The 19,002-nt window shown below is 39.6% G+C and overlaps 1 pseudogene; it reads right to left on the reverse strand.

The window, feature by feature from the left end:
* Positions 1–1,156: 1,156 nt before the first annotated feature.
* LOC105945123 overlaps positions 1,157–19,002 on the reverse strand; it is an 85,732-nt pseudogene continuing 67,886 nt past the window's right edge.

Raw genomic sequence — 19,002 nt, forward strand, 5'->3', positions numbered from 1 at the left:
CAATGTTCATATTATTCTGATATTGGATCTTCTGGATTGGTTCCAATTTTTTTTTTCTTCTTTCTTCTCCTATACCTCATGTATTTTCCCTTGTTATTCTACTTTTTGGGAAGTTTATTTAGTATTATCCTCAATTTCTGTCCATTTAACTTACAAAAACACCTTATATATTGCTTTTTGAAAATTTTTGTTATACTTTTTATTTCATGAATACTGTAGTATCCTGCTCTTTAACTAAGCCATTTCTTGATAAGCATACTATTTATGTTTTTCTTTCCTAGTAGGATATTTTGATGACTTTGTTGTTCCTGTGGTCTGTCATTCTGTTTTGTCTGCAGACAGTGTGCTTGCTGTCCATTTGCTTTTATCTCTTACTTGATATTAGAATTTTTTTGTAACGCTTTAATGCCATTCTCCCTCTGCTTTCGTTTCTGAGCACTACTGCTCTCTAGCTTCACAACTATTTCATAGCTATTACAAAGCCCTGCAGACATCACTGTTGTGCACAACCAGTAGTTTGCATAGTCAAAATCACTTGTTTCTGCATTCACCTCACATATGAACCTTCTTTTCCAGGCTTTTCATCCCATTTTATTTTTTCATATCTTGAATCATTTTCCTTCTGCCTGAAGAATTTCCCTTCCCAGTTCTCTTCATTCAACTGTGTGCTGTCAACAAACTCTCAATGGTTTTGCTTGCTAGAAATATATTTTATCTTCAGTTTTGAAATATTTTTAGTAAGTATCACATTCTAAATTGGCAGTTATTAGTTATCTTTCCACATTTAAAGATTATTTCATGGTCCTCTGTCCTCCCATATTTCTGTTGCAAAATCAGCCTTCAGCTCTTTGTAAGATAATGCAACTTTTTTCCTCTGTCTACTTTTATGATGTTTTTCTATGATGCCAGTTTTCAGCAGTTTTACCTGCCTTGGGATGACTTTCTGTTTTCTTCTTTTTGTATTGGGTTTTTATTCATAATCATAAACCTAACCCTGTAATCCATTGAGACCTGGAGAGTAAGGAAAACATGAAATCCAAAGAACTGCACCGAGAGCACAAAGACTAAAGGATACGTGAGCAGAAGGGAGTGCAGCGTGCTCTCCTGAGCTGTAGAAGGAAAGGTCTGGTGTGTACAATGGAACAAGTCAACTGTATTAGAGTTGTCCACACTCAGCAATGGTGACCTTCTTGCTAGTCTTGCCATTCCTAGACCCAAGGAGTCTCATTTCTTCGATAAAGTTCATGCCTTCTTTCACCTTCCCAAAGACCACATGCTTGTCATCCAACCACTCAGCCTTGGCAGTGCAGATGAAAAACTAAGAACCACTTGTGTTTGGACCAGCATTTGCCATAGACAAGATCTTAGGACCTGAATGTTTCAGGATAAAGTTTTCATCCTCAAATTTCTCCCTGTACATGGACTTACCATCAGTGTCATTATGGCATGTGGAGCCACCACACTGCCACATGAATCTTGGGATAATTTTGTGAAAGGACGACCCCTCAAAACAACACCCTTTCTCTCCAGTGCTTAGAGCACAAGAGTTTTCTGCAGTCTTTGGAACTTTGTCTGCAAAAAGCTTGAAGGAGATTTGGCCTGAGGACTTGCCACCATCAGTGATATTGAAGAACACAGTGAGCTTGACCACAGCTGACAGGAACCAGTGACTGAGGACAGGGGTGTCTACAAAGCCTCTGTTTGCTTCAAAAGTTTTGTTCTACTCCAAAGAAAAATAGCCTCATGAGGATATATGAGAAGATATACCATTGTACAATTCACATCATCTAGTTCATCAGAAAAGTGTCAATGAAAATATTTATGGTGTATTGTCATTCATTGTCAACATCTAGGCATATGAAGAGTGCATCTTAGGGTTTAGTCTGAAACTAAAGTAAGGCCAGCAAATTGCATGAGACCTTAGGCCTTTGAAACCCATCAGTAGCCTAGTCCTTTCCTTACTGAGGAAACTGAGTCTCAGTAAACCAAGTGTCCCTGTGATCCTAAAAGGTGAATAAATTATATACAGTGATAATGGACTTTGACTATTTTAAACATTTATTTGGAACCTAATTCCAAATGGTAGCATGATTGTAGAATAACAGAATGATCAATGTAGAAGAAGAAGTAGGGTTCACCCTGTTAAGACAAGTAATATTAAGGAATGATAAGGGATCTGGAGCACAGGAAGAACCCGTGAGATCAAGCTACCTGGAAAGGTAGCACATGTAACTGTCCCACTTAAAACCTTTCACCTAGCTTACCTGCTGACTTCTAAAGGGAAGCTAGACATTTGAATGTGGGGACCTTTATGTGAAAATTGTGAATTTTATTTTTATAATTTGGTATCTAAATGCTCTCCCACACTCTAGATCCAGATTGAGAAAGAGAGAGAGAGAGAGAGAGAGAGAGAGAGAGAGAGAGAGAGAGAGACCCTAAGCCTCTGAGCAGGTCAATAAGATTTGCCTTTATGTTCCATTGCTCTCTCTGTCTTTTACCACAGGTGGGAAATGAATATCTAAGTGAGAGGAGTAACTGAACCAAGGACATTCCAGAAATGTTTTTTCTGAAACTCTAGTGAAAAGCCAACAAGTAACTAATTTTTTAAAAAATGATGGATAATATATATGATGAATATACTTATATGACATTCTCAAAAATACAATAAAATTCTAAACATATGATGTAATAAAACTGGAATTTTGTACTCTAGAGAGCAGTAAATCTTTACCAGTGTCCAATCTATGCCATGCACTATGGTGACTATGAATTTGGGAAGTGGGGTGCTGTAGTAACCAGCTGACAAGGGGAAGTTTTGAAAAATGAGCAGAACTTGTTGGTAGAAAGTATTTCCAGAGATGAGCTTCTATTCTAAATTCATGCTTTGAACATAACAGCTGTTTAGGAGATCTGAAAAGCAAGTCTTCGGTGCTTCTGATTTATTTATTTACTTACTTAGTTATTGTCAGGGTATATCTCTATAATTCCCAGTGAACTGGAACTCAACATGTAGCCTAGGTTGGGCTCAGATTCACAGCAATCCTCCTGTCTCTGTCTCTCAAATGCTGAGACTGTAGGTAGGAAAGACCAGCTTTGTTCTACTTGCTCAAAGTTGTTCTTGGTGCTAGTATAAATTCTGGCATTTTTTCCTTATTCCCATGAAAAACCTTCATCCTAATTTTGATGGGATTCATTGAGTTTGCAGATTACTGTGGTGGAATGGACATTTTGATAGTACTAAGTCTTCTAATCCATGAATATTGGTATCATGTTCTAGTTCTATTTTAGATACTCTTGTGACATATTGTCACAGATGTTGTAAGCAAGAGCTTATTGTCTTCACTGGGGTAAAATGAAAACCCAAGTCTACCATCTGGGTGATGGGTTAGTACTGTTTTGTTGTCCTTATTGTTCACACACTAACCCTACTTTTGTATGTTTTGTATGTAGTCTGAATATCAGAAATAAGATAGGTCTTTATTGAAATTGTTTTACTTGTCAACCCAGATCATTAGCCATCTTGGATCATGTTTTAGTTTTCAATTTTTGTAAAATATACTTCTTATTTGTTTAGAAGGAGAGACAGAGAGAGAGGGGGGGGAAGAAGAGAGGGATATATATGCATATATATGCATATATATGTGTATATGCACATATACACACACACACACACACACACACATATGGGGGGGTGAGGGAGAGGACTCTTGCCACTGTAAATTAACTTTGGACACTTGTACCACTTTGTGCACTTGGCTTTATGTGGGCAGTGGGAAATTGAACCTGGGCTAGCAGGCTTTGTGAGAAAGCACCTTTATTCACTGAGCCATCTCCCCAGCCCATTTTTAAACTTTTTGTTCCTAATTTTAATACATGGACAGAATGAGCTTTGACATAATCCTTTTCCATTGCTTTCTTTTGTCCCCCTTTTCACTCCCCTCCTACCTCTTCTTCTTTCCAAGTAGCCTCTCTTTTAGTTTGGTTTATATACTTTTCCCCAAATATTTGTTTATTTGCACACAGAGAGAAGAGAGAGAGAGAGAATGAATGGGCACACCAGGGCCTCTGGCCACTGTAAGCAAATTCAGATGTATGTGCCACTTTGTGTATTTGGCTTTACGTGGGTACTGGAGAATTGAACCCAGGTTGTTAGGCTTTGCAGGTGAATGCATCAACTTCTGAGCCATCTCTTCGTCCTGGTATATGTATTGTTTTTTCTTGCCTCCATCATCTATGATGAAATGTTGATGTGCTCAATATTGTGTAGCTCTTGTGCAGGTGATGATAGTCACTGTGGGGTCCTGAATGCAATGGTCACTTCCCAGGTGGAAGGCAGTGTTCCACAGGGCTCTTTCCGATCCTTCCTGGTCTCCCTCCTCAACCATATTCCCTGAGCCTTGGAGGGTATGATAAAGACATCTCAGTGCTGAGCATCCATCTCTTGTCAGCTCTTTGACAGATTTGAGCCTCCCCTGTAGTCACTACCATCTGCTAAAAGAAACTTCTCTGAGCAAAGGAGAGAGCAGAACTAGTAAGATGGAAGTTTAGTTTGGAGCAAGCAAATATTAGTTTCTTTTTACATTTTACATATGTGAAGATTTTTATTAGAGTCAAGAGGAGCTATCTTCAGATGCCTGTGGGACAAAAGAGCTCTAGTGAGTAAAGATGGGTGAGTATCCTGAATCTCCAAAGTCTTCCAGGGAGCAAACCATGCTGTGCAGTTGAAGAGATCTTGGAGGTGGGGGGTGGGGATTGTTGGCCAGCAGGCAAATGCTTCACTTCTTACCTAGGGGGATTTGTGTACCAGAGAGAATCTATCCCCTGCCCCACCTGCACTTTGGAGAGCCATTCTGCTCAGCGGTCTGGAAGGCATTTGTTTTCTATTCTGAAGCACTGGGAGAGGTAGGTAGTAAAGCCAGCTTTCTCAACACGTTGTCTGGTGGCTGTGGGCTCAGGGATGTCTCTGGAGTGTGTGTTGGGCTCTCTCCTTCTCTTTGAAGCCTAGCTATTTACACTCCAAAGACACTTGGATCCTCAAGACTGGATAGGCTGAATGGTATTTTTAAACCAGGTGTTTTCTTTACTATTCAAAAATTCTGTCTCTGAGATATTTGCCAGTAAGTAAACTGCCTAGGAGAATATATAATGACCATTCAAATCATCAATTCTGTATTTAAATTGTCCTGCTTTTAAAATTACTTTGTTTAGGTCACATTAAGTGGTTGAAATGCAGCATGTCAACATTCAAAAGTGAAACATATTTTGAGATAATTTTTTAAAACCATGGAAATGTTTTACTATCTCTAGAATTAAATGTAAGGCTCACTCAGATGATACTGAATGGTTGTGAACAAAACATATATGTTCCATCAATTTGTAACAGGGTGTTTGGGGTCCAGAAAGTACTTGAACCCCAAACCTTAGATTTGTTTCTAATTTTAATCAAAGAATTGAACAAAAATGACTGAAAATGATAATTATTAAAATTTTACAGTTGGGCTGGAGAGATGGCTTAGAGGTTAAGTGCTTGCCTGTGAAGCCTAAGGACCCTGGTTCGAGGCTCGGTTCCCCAGGTCCCACGTTAGCCAGATGCACAAGGGGGCGCACGTGTCTGAAGTTCGTTTGCAGTGGCTGGAAGCCCTGGCGCGCCCATTCTCTCTCTCTCCCTCTATCTGTCTTTCTCTCTGTGTCTATCGCTCTCAAATAAATAAAATTAAAAAAAAATTACAGTTATAAAGGGAAGTACAGAGTCAAGGAAAGGCACCCACATGGTTAGAGATTCCAAGTGGAGGTGCCTGGGAAAACCATGGAAAGAAAAGAGAGGGAAAAAAAAGTCCAAGGAGCTCCTGTGATGTGGAGAGCTGGAGGGGATAAAGAACCCATGTAGTGAGGGGTTTTCCTGGCTGGGCGTAACCTGACTGGGCCCTAGCCCAGGCCCAACTGAGAGGAAAACTCACCCACAGCTGGAAGTTTCCAAGTGGTCTGAGAGTCTGCCCTCTTCTTGCAAAAGTATTTATAACCTTAGGGTGGTGGACTATCTTCTGACTCAGGTGAATCAGGGGGTCCGGTTAGGGCTAGGGGCTGTTCCAGAAAGAGGCTAGCCCTAACATCAAGCTGTAGGGGCTGAACTTGATCAATCACAATGTTGAAATCCTATGAAAGACCTCTCTTGTAAGAGGGGTTCTGGTTGATTGTGGAAAAACAGGTCTAGGGAAGTAGGCAAGAGATAAAAAGTCAGATATCTTTGATTTCAAGCAAGTGTAGATTTTCTTGCCTTTTTCTTACTTCTAAGGGTCCAGTTACCCTAAGTGTACCTCCCTCTCCAATGAACTATTTGATGACTAAAGCATGAAGATAATTAAAACTTTCCTTCTGTTTAATGATATTTGTCACTTTGTAACTTTATAATTAAAATCTAATAAATAAGTAAAATGTGTGTTCTATAAATTATTATACCTATATGGTTCAAGTTCTTAAGCAAAGGAACAAAAACACATAAATATACTGACCAAAAAGTCAATCTCACTCATGATTGACGCTTGTCTTCCTGTGGACTGTCTCATCCCTGCTCCTTAGGGCCCCAAGAAATAGAAACCACAGTGTCCTATCTACTCTGAACCATTTTTAGTAATGGAAATGTAAAATATATGTAAAATCCTTATGTAAGCTGTTAATAGGTAGAACATAAATAGACTTTAAAAAATATTTTCTTTATTTATTTGCAAGCAGAGACAGAGAGAGAATGAGTGTGCTAGGGTGTTTAGTCACTGCAAATGAACTCCAGATGTATGCACCACTTTGTGCATCTCGCCTTATGTGGGTATTTGGAATTGAACTTGGGTTGGCTGGCTTTGCAGGCAAGTACCTTAACTGCTAAGCCATCTCTCCAACCCCAACCCCATAAATAGACAATTGTTTATGTCATTTGCTTATGTGACTGAAAGTTAAACTGCACATGTGTATCATTGTAGAGCTAATTGGCCACACAGGGCTTGCACTTTGTTAGACCCACTTACTTATTCTAATACCTTGTAGACACCACAAGGGGAAATTTTACTCTCATGTTTATATTCTGGGATACTGGAATAGCTTTCCTTAAAGATATCCTATGCAGGACTCTCCTGCATTATTTATGTCCATAAAAAGAAATTCCATGGATTTAATGTATATCTACTCCCAATCCAAGTCTTTCCTGCATCCTAAACAATATTGCTTATGTGTGTATGTACACACCCACATGACAGTATGCACACATGTCTCTAACAGATGCAAGCAAGAGGAGGTGGGTGAATGGAGGTAGTTGTTTACACAATCTAGAATTCAATTTTACTGTCTCATATCTACAGGGATTTTTTTTTTGTTTTATCTATCTATCTATCTATCTATCTATCTATCTATCTATCCATCCATCCATCCATCCATCCATCCATCCATCCATCCATCTATCATCTATCTGTCTGTCTATCTATCTATCTAGATACCACTGTTGTCAATGTTTAATTTTGGTTTACAACTTGACTGGATTGAGCATTACCTAGAAGATCAGTAAAGTAAACCACTGGGTATGCCTGTGAGAGCATTGCCAGAGAAAATTAAATCACAGGGCTCTGACCCAATAAATCAATCCGTCCTTTGATGGATTCAAAATCTGAATAAACTTTTGTGAGGGGGTGGAAGTGTGGACAGTGGGGTCTGGTGCAGGAAGTGGATCACTGGTCTCTTTCTTTGGGGTCTCCAGCTTTCCTTAACCTCTTCCTCTTATGGTTCTGTCCTCCATTCCTCTACCATGTCCTCTGTTATGATGGTCTGAAACCTCTACACTGATTAGTACAAACGTTCGCTGCTGAAACCACTTGAGTCTATGTTTGCTGGGGAGGGTCTTGATGGAGTATGCTTTGGGACTTTTACTATCCATTTTCTGAGACTCTCCTGTCTACTAGGTCTTTTCCATCTTATATCTCATTGCAAGGAGGCTATCAAATTTTCAAAGTTATTAAGTTGTTGTTCCCTGACAGGACTCCAGAAAAGGGCCCATTGCCTCTCTGCTTGGATGAGAGGAAGGCTCTCTCTCTTTCTAATTTTTTTTTTTTTTGAGAGAGAGAGAGAGAGAGAGAGAGAGAGAGAGAGAGAGAGAGAGAGAGACAGAGACAGAGATAGAGAATTGGTGCACCATGACCTCAGCCACTGCAATAGAACTCCAGAAGTTTGTGCCACCTAGTGGTCATGTGCGACCTTGGGCTTGCCTCACTTTGTGCGTCTGGCTAACGTGGGATCTGGAGAGTCAAACATGGGTTCTTTTAACTGCTAAACCATCTCTCCAACCCAGAAGGACTCTCCTGACCCCAGTTCTCTTCCTACCCCTACCCTTTAGTTTCACTGAAGTCCCTTGTGGCAGCTTCATCAAGAAGTCTCAGGCCTTCAAGACAGGACAGGGAATCTTCAGTCTCTACCACAGGAAGAAATTTTCCCACTAATCCATGGCTTTGATCTTTTCCAGGTCTTACAAACATGAGGGTCTCATAAGTTTGGATGCCTTAGAAAATCTCTGTCCCTCGAGGAGAGTTAGACTGTCTCAGTTGCCTGTTAATGGGTGTGGGTGCTTCCCTAGTCTTCTCTGGTCTGTCCCACAGTGTGAGCTATGACTGATGGCACTGGTTTGCCAAGGAAGTAAGCATGCTGCCCCACAGACAGAAGTACTTTTCCTAATTTCAAATGAGAAAAGGGTGGTGTTATAACTTTTACAGGACTTGAACCTTTCTCCTTAGAAAATAATAAAAACCTTTATTATTGTATAAAGGGACAACTAATTCTGTCATATTCTTGTATTATTTCTCTCACCACTGATCTTCTTTCCTCCATTAAACAGTAAGCTTTTCAAAGGCTAAGGGTGCATATCTATTTTTCTCACTGCTCTGTGCCCAAATCTGGTATATGTAAAGAGACTATCAATTTGATTAGTTGCCATTTAATTATAGTTTTCACTTTCAAAAGTAAGTTTCTAATTTAGTCCTTACTCCAGCACTGATAGGCAAAGAAAGTGAAGGGTAGAGGGATGAAATAATTTACTAATAGACAGATGGTCAGTTCCTAGTATTTGAACAAGGATTTCACACCTGGCTTAAATGGACTTCTCTGTCCATTCCAGTAGGTATTTCTCTAATAGATACAAGTCTTGAATCTTAAAACTAATGAGGGATTTTTAGAAGTGTAATCCTATAAGATACTGATTCATGTTTAGCCTGTGTTTTTCGTCTTTAGAATTTTTGTTGTCCATATTCATTGTGTACGGTACTATGTAACAAGAACATTTTCATGCAAGCATATTCCCCAATAGTCCCATACCCTGCCTTATTTCCCTCCCTCGCTACTTCTTCCTTTATTCTCTTAAATAGTCACTTCTACTTTTCATGTCATATATACATACATGATTTTATGTATCTATATAAAATCCAGGAACCACATAGGAGAGAACACATATAATATTTGTTTTTCAGAGACTAGCTAGCTCAATATGATTATATCCATCTGTATCCATCTTCCTGCAAATGACATAATTTCATTCCTCTTTAATGCATTTGATTTTTAAAAACAAGATTGTTCATTAGAATAGATTAGCAATCAGGAAGATGCCAACCCTGGTTTTAGAAACTTGAGTACAGGTCATTCTTCCTTTGCAGTTAGGGCTTTCAAGAAGATGTTGAGTTGTGAGCAGATCAAAGGAAGTGTGAACACAACACAGTAAAAGAATGGAACAAATGCAGGATTATCCTGAGGAGAATCTGAGCACTGTGCATCAAGCCAGGAGGAGATGAGAAGACTGGGTTAATTTCCTTCCTAGATAATAAATATTGTGGCATATGGCAGTAATAAAGGAGAGGATTATTGTGAATAACTAAGAAGAAAATTGCTGAGATCCTTATGCCAGTAATTGATCTTAATGGAACTTAATTATTTTGTTACCATAATCAGTCCCCTATTACCTTGCTTTTCCTTTCAGTCTTCTTTGAAAACTATATTCCTGTTACTTAACTATGGTGAGGAAAAAACTGCTTATAGTAAGTTTTAATTTTTATTTGACAAACTTATTTATTGACAATGAAAGAACACATCTTTATTGTAAAATAAGCAGAGACGGGGGAGCTGGGTAGATGGGTAGGTATATCCCTGTGCTTTTACCTTTATTCCCAGTGTCCCATGGGAGTCATCTGAAGTCACAAATCATGTTTATGTATTTTATATTTCCTGTGCCACAGGTAGTATTGTTTCAGAGTCAGTAGCTGACAAATACTATGGGATGACTCATAAACATAACTAACATTTAACTTTCTTTTGTTATTTCTCAGAAATTCAGATATTAATAAACCAAATAAGTTCCTTAATTATTTTTTTTAATAAATAGGTATTGTAGTTTCTGTCTTCCAGGTGCTAATGTAGCCAAATTAATCAATGTCTTTTTATCATTGAATTTTGCTAGTATCCATCTTTAAGATGAAAATCGATGGCTAAATAAACTTTGATATTTTGTAATTACTAAAGCTTAGTTTACCCAAGAAAAAGTTTTTTTTGAGACAGACTTTCATCATGTAGCTCAGGCTGACTGTAACTCTATTTCTGTGCCTCAGCCTCCTGAATGCTGGTATTACAAGGTATCTCTGCCATCACACCCTGCAAAGGATTATTATTATTATTATTATTCACAGATTTTATTTACATTTGTCTTCAGTATCATTTCCTTATGAAATGAACAAGGACAGATCAATTAAACCAAATCAAATCACAACCATCTGAATTGTCTAATAAATCTTAAGAGCTAAATTTACAACCTTGATTTGATCAGTATAGCCAGTTTCCCACACACAAAGCACAATAATAAAACAATGTAACATGGACCATCTAGAAGGTCATCTGGCAACTAAGAAGGCAGATGTTCAACAACCCCCAGTCACAGTTACAAGAGAGCAAGAGTTCTTGAACGCAGTGAATGCAGCAAGGATGAATAAGACATGGAAAACATGGGAAAGCTTGTAAAAATATTATCAAAATATTTTTACTTAGATATCTAGCTTTCATCTTTAGATTAGGTGAAGAGAAAAACACTCACTTTAAAATAAAGACAAAGCATTTTGTTTGATCAGTCTACTAACAACTTTAATATGCTTCATCTCTTTTATTTTATTTTATTTTATTTTATTTTATTTTATTTTATTTTATTTTATTTTATTTTATTTTATTTTATTTTTTAGAGAGAGTGAGTCAGAGAAAGAGAGAGATAGACACACACACACACACACACAGAGAGAGAGAGAGAATTGGGATGCCAGGGCCTCAGCCACTGAAATCAAAAACCATATGCTTGTGCCATCTAGTGGGCACGTGCAACCTTGTGCTTGTCTCACCTTTGTATGTCTGGCTTTCATGGCATCTGGAGAGTTGAACATGGGTCCTTAGGCTTTACAGGCAAGCACCTTAACCACTAAGCCATCACTCTAGCACAAAATGCTTTAGTTCTTATTTAAATTTTAGTGATAAATATTAAGGGACAAAAACATTTAAAAAGAAATCAATACCCCTTCCCAGAGAGCCCAAGCACAATTGTTGATTTCCCTTAATATACATACCTTGTATTGTCACTGAAGAGGACTGTTAAGAGCAACTCTTAACTTTAAAACCAGAATGCTTTAAACAAAATTGTCTCAAGCAATAATGTTTTTTAATTTCAGAAATAAAACTCTGAAGCATTTTTAAGCCATAAGTTTATTCAAGTAAATAGGAAAATGATTTTTTATTAAATTATGCACAAACAAGCATTCTTTTGCTATTCAGAAGGAAGTTCTCTGCAGTTTGTTCTGTGTTAAACATTTCCAGGCATATGCTCACTTAAATTTACACAACTCTGCTGCTGCCCTTTCATTAATCAATGCAGCTTTTCTAGCCTATCAATCATATATGGCATTTGTAACTAGAATTTTAAAGACTGTCAACAAAGCTTCTTCAACTTTTATTTCAAGTGAACATTCTGACATTCTGAAAACAGATTTTTTTTTTTTTTTTCAAAATCAAGCAACTAAATAAGTAGAGATGGGCTCTTTCTGGCCCCAACTATTGGGCGAGAAAAGAGAAATGATAACACCTCTTTCCTACAATTCTCTAGACAGGAATTTAGACTTAAGAATTGGAAGACTTGGGCTGGGGTAGAGCACTTGCCTAGAATGCATGAGGCTCTTTGTTTGACCCTCAGTGCCACATACACTGGGTGTGGTGTCATGCTCTGGTGATGCCAACACTCAGCAGGTAGAAGCAGGGGGATCAGCAGCTCAAGCACATAGTGAGTTGGAGGCCAGCCAGGACTATGAGACTCTGTCAAAAAAGTGAGACTGGAGAGATTGCTCGGTGGTTAAGGCACTTGCTTGCAAAGCTTGACATTGCAGGCTCAATTCCCCAGTGCCCAACTAAAGCCAGATGCATAAAGTGGCACATGTGTCCAGAGTTTGTAGGCAGCCACTAGAGGCCCTGGCATGCCCATTCTCTCTGTCTGTTTCTCTTCTCTCTATCTGCTTGCAAATAAATAAAGTATTTTTAAAGTCCGTTTAGGAAACATTAATAATATTGTGACCACTTTAATGATAATTATAATACACAAAATGTGTGTGTGCATGTGTGTGTGTGTGTGTGTGCGTGCGTGCGTGCGTGTGTGTGTGTGTGTGTGTGTGTGTGTAAGCCAGAGGTCAAAGTCAGGTATCTTCTATTGCTTGCCACCTTATTTTGAGACAGAGTCTCTTACTGAATTCAAAGCTCACCAATTATGCTAGACAGGGTAGCCAGCCTCAGGGACCTGGCTGTCTTTGCCTCCTCTGCTCTGTGATTATAGGCGCATGTCATCACGCCTGACATTTCATATGGTACTGGGGATGGGACTAATGTACTCGTGCTTGTATGGCAAGCACTTTACTGCTAAGCCAGCTCCCCAACCACAACTGTGTTGTTTTTTTTCCTGTCTACCTAATTGAGTCATTTTGAACAGCCAACTCTTACCTAGTTTCTTGTAAAAGTCATATATTTGTTTTTTAAAGATACCTTTTAATTTTGAAATAGCCTGTGACTCCCAAAGAGTGGCAAAAACAGTGCAGTGTGTTCCTAGTGTATTTTTTGCCCAGATTCTCAAAATCATAATATTCTTTCTAAAAAATTTATTTATTTGAGAGAGAAAGAGAGAGAGAGAGAGAGAGAGAGAGAGAATAGGCATGCCAGGGCCCCTAGCCACTGCAATGAGCCTCAGACCCATGTGCCACCTTGTGCATCTGTCTTACATGGGTACTGGGGAATTGAGCCTGGATCCTTAGGCTTCAAAGGCACCTTAGCTGATAAGCCATCTCTCCAGCCCTCAAAATCATAATATTATTATATGACCATGGTGAATTGTTAAAGCTAGGGAGTTGATGTTGGTATAATATTGTGAACTCAAGTTCAGACCATATTTCTATTTCACTGGGTTTTAAATGTCTGGTGTTTTATTTATATGATTCTATAAAATTGCATCACATGTGTGGATTCATTGAATGAACACCACACTCAAGATACAAAACAGTTCATCACTATAAAGAAACTCCTCGAGCTAGCTTATTAAAGTCACACCCTTTCCCCAAATGTAACGCTGACACCACAAATGGGTTCATCATCACATAACTTTCCCCCTCTAAAAGGGAACCACATGGATACAACTTGATACAACTATTTAAGATTGGTTTAACTTTTTTTTCATTCAGCACCATGCCCTTGAGGTTAGTCAAACTTTGTATTTAAACTCTTCTTTCATAGTTGATTGTTATTTATTATCCATTTGCTAATAATAAGCCAAATTATTCTTTGATAATAAACCGTCAAATTCATTTCCAGAGCATCCTAAAAGTGCAAACTTATAGTCTTCACCAAGCCAGACAAAGACATCAGAAATGGAGAAGACACTTTTCCTCAGTCTCCTTCATGTACTCTGATTAAAAAAAAAAAAATAGCAAAACAAAACAATAAGCTACAGTTATCTGATACAGCACTTGTCATTTTACTTTCATGATTTTTTTCTTTTCTTTTTCTTAATTATGTACACAGTGTGTACAGTCATGTTGGTACCATCGTTAGCCTCCTCCCTGTCCTTCCACCTGGGCAGGGACCCTCCTTCTTGGGGAATATGAGTCTTGCATTGTGGGGTTAGCCATCAGTTACGGGTAGGAGGCAATATCTCTTTACATAATGACCCAACAAGTGGCTCTAACATTCTTTCTATGCCTTCTGCAAATTTCCCTGAGCCATGTTGGGTTCATTTTAGGTCATCTTCAGTGATAAGTTCTTGGGAACCTCTGTGTCTCTGGATGTCTGGTTTAGTAGGAGTTGAGTGTTCTCTGTGTTTATCTCCTTCACTCTTGTGCTAGTACCAGATTCACCAAGGAAGCAGCACTCTTACTCATTTCCCCAAATACTCTTAGTTTCAGCTGGGGCCCTTTTGAGGTGTGATGGACTGGTTCTTTCCTTAGAATTTGCATCCATCTGAAAGAGAGAAGCAAATTCTCCAACAGAGAGTGAAGTTAGAGCCAGATAAATGGGATAACCTTTGATTTTTAAAATATTTTATTTTTATTTATTTTACAGAGAAAGAGGGAGAGAGAGGGGGGGAGAGAGAGAGAGAGAGAAAGAGAATGGGCACACTAGGGCCTCCAGCCAGTGCAGACAAACTCCAGATGCTTGCACCCCCTTGTGATCCACCTAATGTAGGTCCTGGAGAATCAAATCTGGGTTCTTGGGCTTTGCAAGCAAACACCTTAACCACTAAGCCATCCCTCCAGCCTAACCTTTTTTTTTTTTTTGAGAGAATTTAATAGGTATAGGCCCTCTTGTAGCTGCCAATTGGTGGGAGCTTGATATTGGAGAGTGGGCCCATTTTTAGATATGGTTCTGACTTGATTCCCAGCTCCAGTTATGGGTTCCATTCCACTGAGTGGATTCGTTAGCTAAATCAAGAGCAGTTGATTTCCCACCATGACTGTGCACCATTGTTACACTTGTGTGAGCATCACATCAGGTTGTTTGCTGCTGAGTAGTTTAGACCATGATTTGCTTGGACAGATGTTGGTCATTTTCCTGCAGTAGCTCATGTAGTACCTTCTGGCACTAGACGAGCTAACTGTCTGGGGATTGACTCTCTTCCAGATTCTAGCCATGTCAGTTCATGTTACATACCAACAGCATATGGTGTCTTCAGCAGTAGGGTCTTACCACTAACCTTTGGTGGGTCATCAAGTGCTCTGACAGAAATCTGTCTTCTTTTGGGAAACCGTGTAGGTCTCTCTTGTCAAAGGCTCATTGTGGATGATAGCCATATGCTGGTACTGGGAGTTACAGGTCAGCAGTAATGGTATGATAGGATTTTCAATTGCCATCCTCAGTTATCCAGGCGCAGAGTTTTTCGTTGTCTAGCTTGTCTTTCTCACCTCTCTTTCAAATACCAATTTTAGCAGTGGCTCCTGCTTGTGTAAGTCTAACTTTGTTTCCCTAAGGACTGCAATGGGCTACAAACATGTGTTGACATGTGGGGCCAGCCTGCCAGTGTCTATTTGTGTGAGTGACTGAAAGTCTTTCTAAGAAGACTTGGATTTAAGGACAATGGAATGAAGCTATAGGAATCTATGTCTCTGAAAATAGCACTGAAGCATTTAAAGTTAAAGGGAATAAAAAAATAAACTTTTGAAAACCTGGACAATGCCTTTCATTTTCAATTATGAAGGAATTTGTGCAAGACATAGTGGCTGCATGTCAGAAGCCCCGCGCGGACAGGTAATGGTGTGGACAGATTCAGTGACATGGCACTACTGGTGTCTGCAGCGATGTCAGTGCAAGTGGTGCCTTCTGTTCCAGAATTCTAGACTTGGTACTGTGCTCTCAGCACTGGCATCAACATCCCATGCTCGGTAGCCTCGGAGACACTCACTGGTTCCTTGGCGCTGCCCCCTAAAATCACTAGAACATAGCTACTACTTCCTCGTCAGTGTTGAGAGGTGGTGGTGGTGTGTGTGTGCGCATGCAATCTTCACTCCTCTAGGGTTTTACACTGTAGAAGGACAACATCTTTCCAACTGGTTCATGTAGTGATTTTATATAAGAAAAGAGGAACTTCAGACTGTGGCGTGGCACTGAGGGTAGAGCTCAGTTGGTAGACTGTGTGCCTAGCATGCATGGAGCCCTGGGTTCATTGCCCAGCACAATATAAGCCAGGTATGATGGAGCACACCTGTAAACCTAGAATTTAGGAGGTGGAGGCAGGGAGATTAGAAGCTCAAGGTCAACCTCAGATATGTAGAGAGTTTGAGGCTGGCCTAGGCTATAAGAAGTCTTGTCTAAGACTTTCTCTTTTTGTCTCTCTCTCTCTCACACACATGTATGCACACAAGTGCTGCACACACACACACATATACACACACACACATATATGGAGAGAGAGAGATTTTGAAGTAGAGTCTTACTCTATATCCCAGGCCAGCCTCAAACTTATGATCCTCTTTCTTTATCCTTCCTTGTACTGGAATTAAGAGTATCCTGCCAAGTTCTAAAGAGCTTCGATTCCAAAGCTTCTACTAACTGTTATTGTGGTAATGGGTGAGCATCAGTAGAAAAGTGCTTTTGTACAGGCCTCAAGTTGATGCTTTGATACTCAAGTCTTAAGAATAGTATTTTCATATGGGCTACATTCTACAATATATTTTTATTTCATTATATTATCATTATTTTGAGACACTAGCTCAGGCTACTCTGGAACTCTTGAGTGCTGGGGTTACAGGTGTGCATCACTGTGCCTGGATTCATGCAATAGTTTCACAGTGAAAGAAGAAAGACTAAAGGCAACTGCAGCAGCTTTTCACAGCAATTTATACTATTGATATTCACAGTGGCTGTGCAAAAGAAAACAGCGAAGTGTTTCCCTTTTAAATGTGACTTTAAACTTTGAAGAATTAGAGAGAAATGAGAAGAGCATCTATATTAGTCATCATTCATTGCTTGTGGCCAAAATACATGACATCAACAACTTCAGGATGGAAGGGTTTGTTTGGCTCATGGTTTCAGAGAGTTCAGGACATATTTACTGGCCTGTGTGTTTGGATAGAACATCATAGTGATGGTGGAGGTAAACTGCTGGCCATCAGAGAAAGGGAAGAATGCAGAAAGGGGCCAGGGTAAAACAGAGCTCTATGGAGAAGCCCTGGTAACCTATTTCCTCTAACTGGATGCTGTTCCTACTCTACAGTCTCCCCACAGTGCCATCATATCATGAACCCACCAAGGGATTAATTTACTCATTGTATGAGAGCCTCCATGACTTAAAGATATGCTCTCACAGACCTGCCCAGAGATGTGCTCCCCCATCTCCTATGCAATTCTTGGTCCCATGACAAGATTAGCGAGCACAGCACCTCTCACTAATGGAAACACCTCAGAACCTTGAGGATGTATTTTCCCAAGTGACTAGATTACACAACCTTCTTCCTCCTGCATTTTCTGAGGATGGCCTGGGGCTTGAACTCAGGGCCTCACACATGATAGACTAATGTTCTATCACTGAGCTACAAATCCAGCCCAGCATAGTTTTCCTTAGGTGAAGGTATGACTTTAGATCAGTTACCAATGGAAATTATGAAGTAATTGTTGGGGAAGTTGAAGACACTAGGAATATTCCATCACACCAGTCTATTTTGGTGTCATTCTTTCTTTTAAATTTTACCCCCCCCACACACACACACCTTCATTTTTAAAGACACAAATCAAGCCTACTGACAACTGTCACTACTACTGCCTCATGGTCTATAGTATAGTCTTGGACCTCAGCCCATGGAAGGGTGCCATCCATAGTTCAGGTGAGAATGCCCTCCCCCCTCAGTTAACCCAATGTACAAACTCCCTTATAGACATGGTACAAGCTTTGTCTCCCAGGGGATTCTAGATCTTATCAAATTGACCATCAGTATTGAAATTAATATAGTTGATGTCATGGAGGAAGGATGGAGGTGAGTCCATGTTCTTGAGTGTGATTGATGGATTAAGTAGGATGAGGCCTGGATATGGTCCAGTGCACAGCCCTGGGCACCTTGGAAAGCAGAGACTTGGTTGAGTGAGATAGAATCCTTCTGGGATAGTACTTAATGGAGAATGAGAAAAAGATTACCTAAAGACATTTAGAAGAGATAGTATGATAAAGTAACAGGGTCGAGCTGCCTGGAGAAGTATAGTCAGGAGAAGATATACTTAGATGTGATGTACTACATTTACAAAGCAATAAAAGTGGGAGACACATACTTGGATAAGTTTGAATTCTTCTCGTCCTCAGCAATTTCTCCTTCATGATAAATGAAAAGGAGATCTGGTGCAGGTTTTGGTTTGTTTGAAGTATACGATTTTCACAGGGTCTTTCTCAATTTGCCTCTGCAACTTAGCTCCTCTTCTAGAACTGGAACTCCCTGGAAAACTAATAGTTTACCCGGTGATCCAGGGCACACCTGATGCTGCATTCTGCTCTGACATTTCCCTGACGTGTTTCTACCATCCAGCCCAAGGCCAAGAGCAGAAGGTTGTCCCAAGTGCCTCACCCCATGTGTCCATTCTGAAGGGCAACTGAAGAACTCTGCACCTTTGAAAGCATCTAGCTGCCTGCGCAGTGCAGTAGCCTCACCACTGCACTGTCCCACTGACAGAAAGAACTGGCATTAAAAAGACTTCAAGTCTGTGGTATAATTATAAATAATATTTATTTTGGAGTTCCTTATAAATAGTAGTTGGAAGCTAAACACTAAATTCGATTTTTCTTTGCTAAATGTCACTTAACTTTTATCTGTTATAGCAATCTACTTTTCTTCTCAGAGAATGCATAGCAGAAACATATTCCCTGCTCTTATCTCGGGCAGTGATTTAAACTATATAAAAGCAGTCTCTCTCCACACCCCTCTACACAGCATTATTTTAATGGCA

This window comes from Jaculus jaculus, chromosome 4, assembly GCF_020740685.1.
Source record: "Jaculus jaculus isolate mJacJac1 chromosome 4, mJacJac1.mat.Y.cur, whole genome shotgun sequence".
In the NCBI taxonomy this organism is placed as follows: Eukaryota; Metazoa; Chordata; class Mammalia; order Rodentia; family Dipodidae; genus Jaculus; species Jaculus jaculus.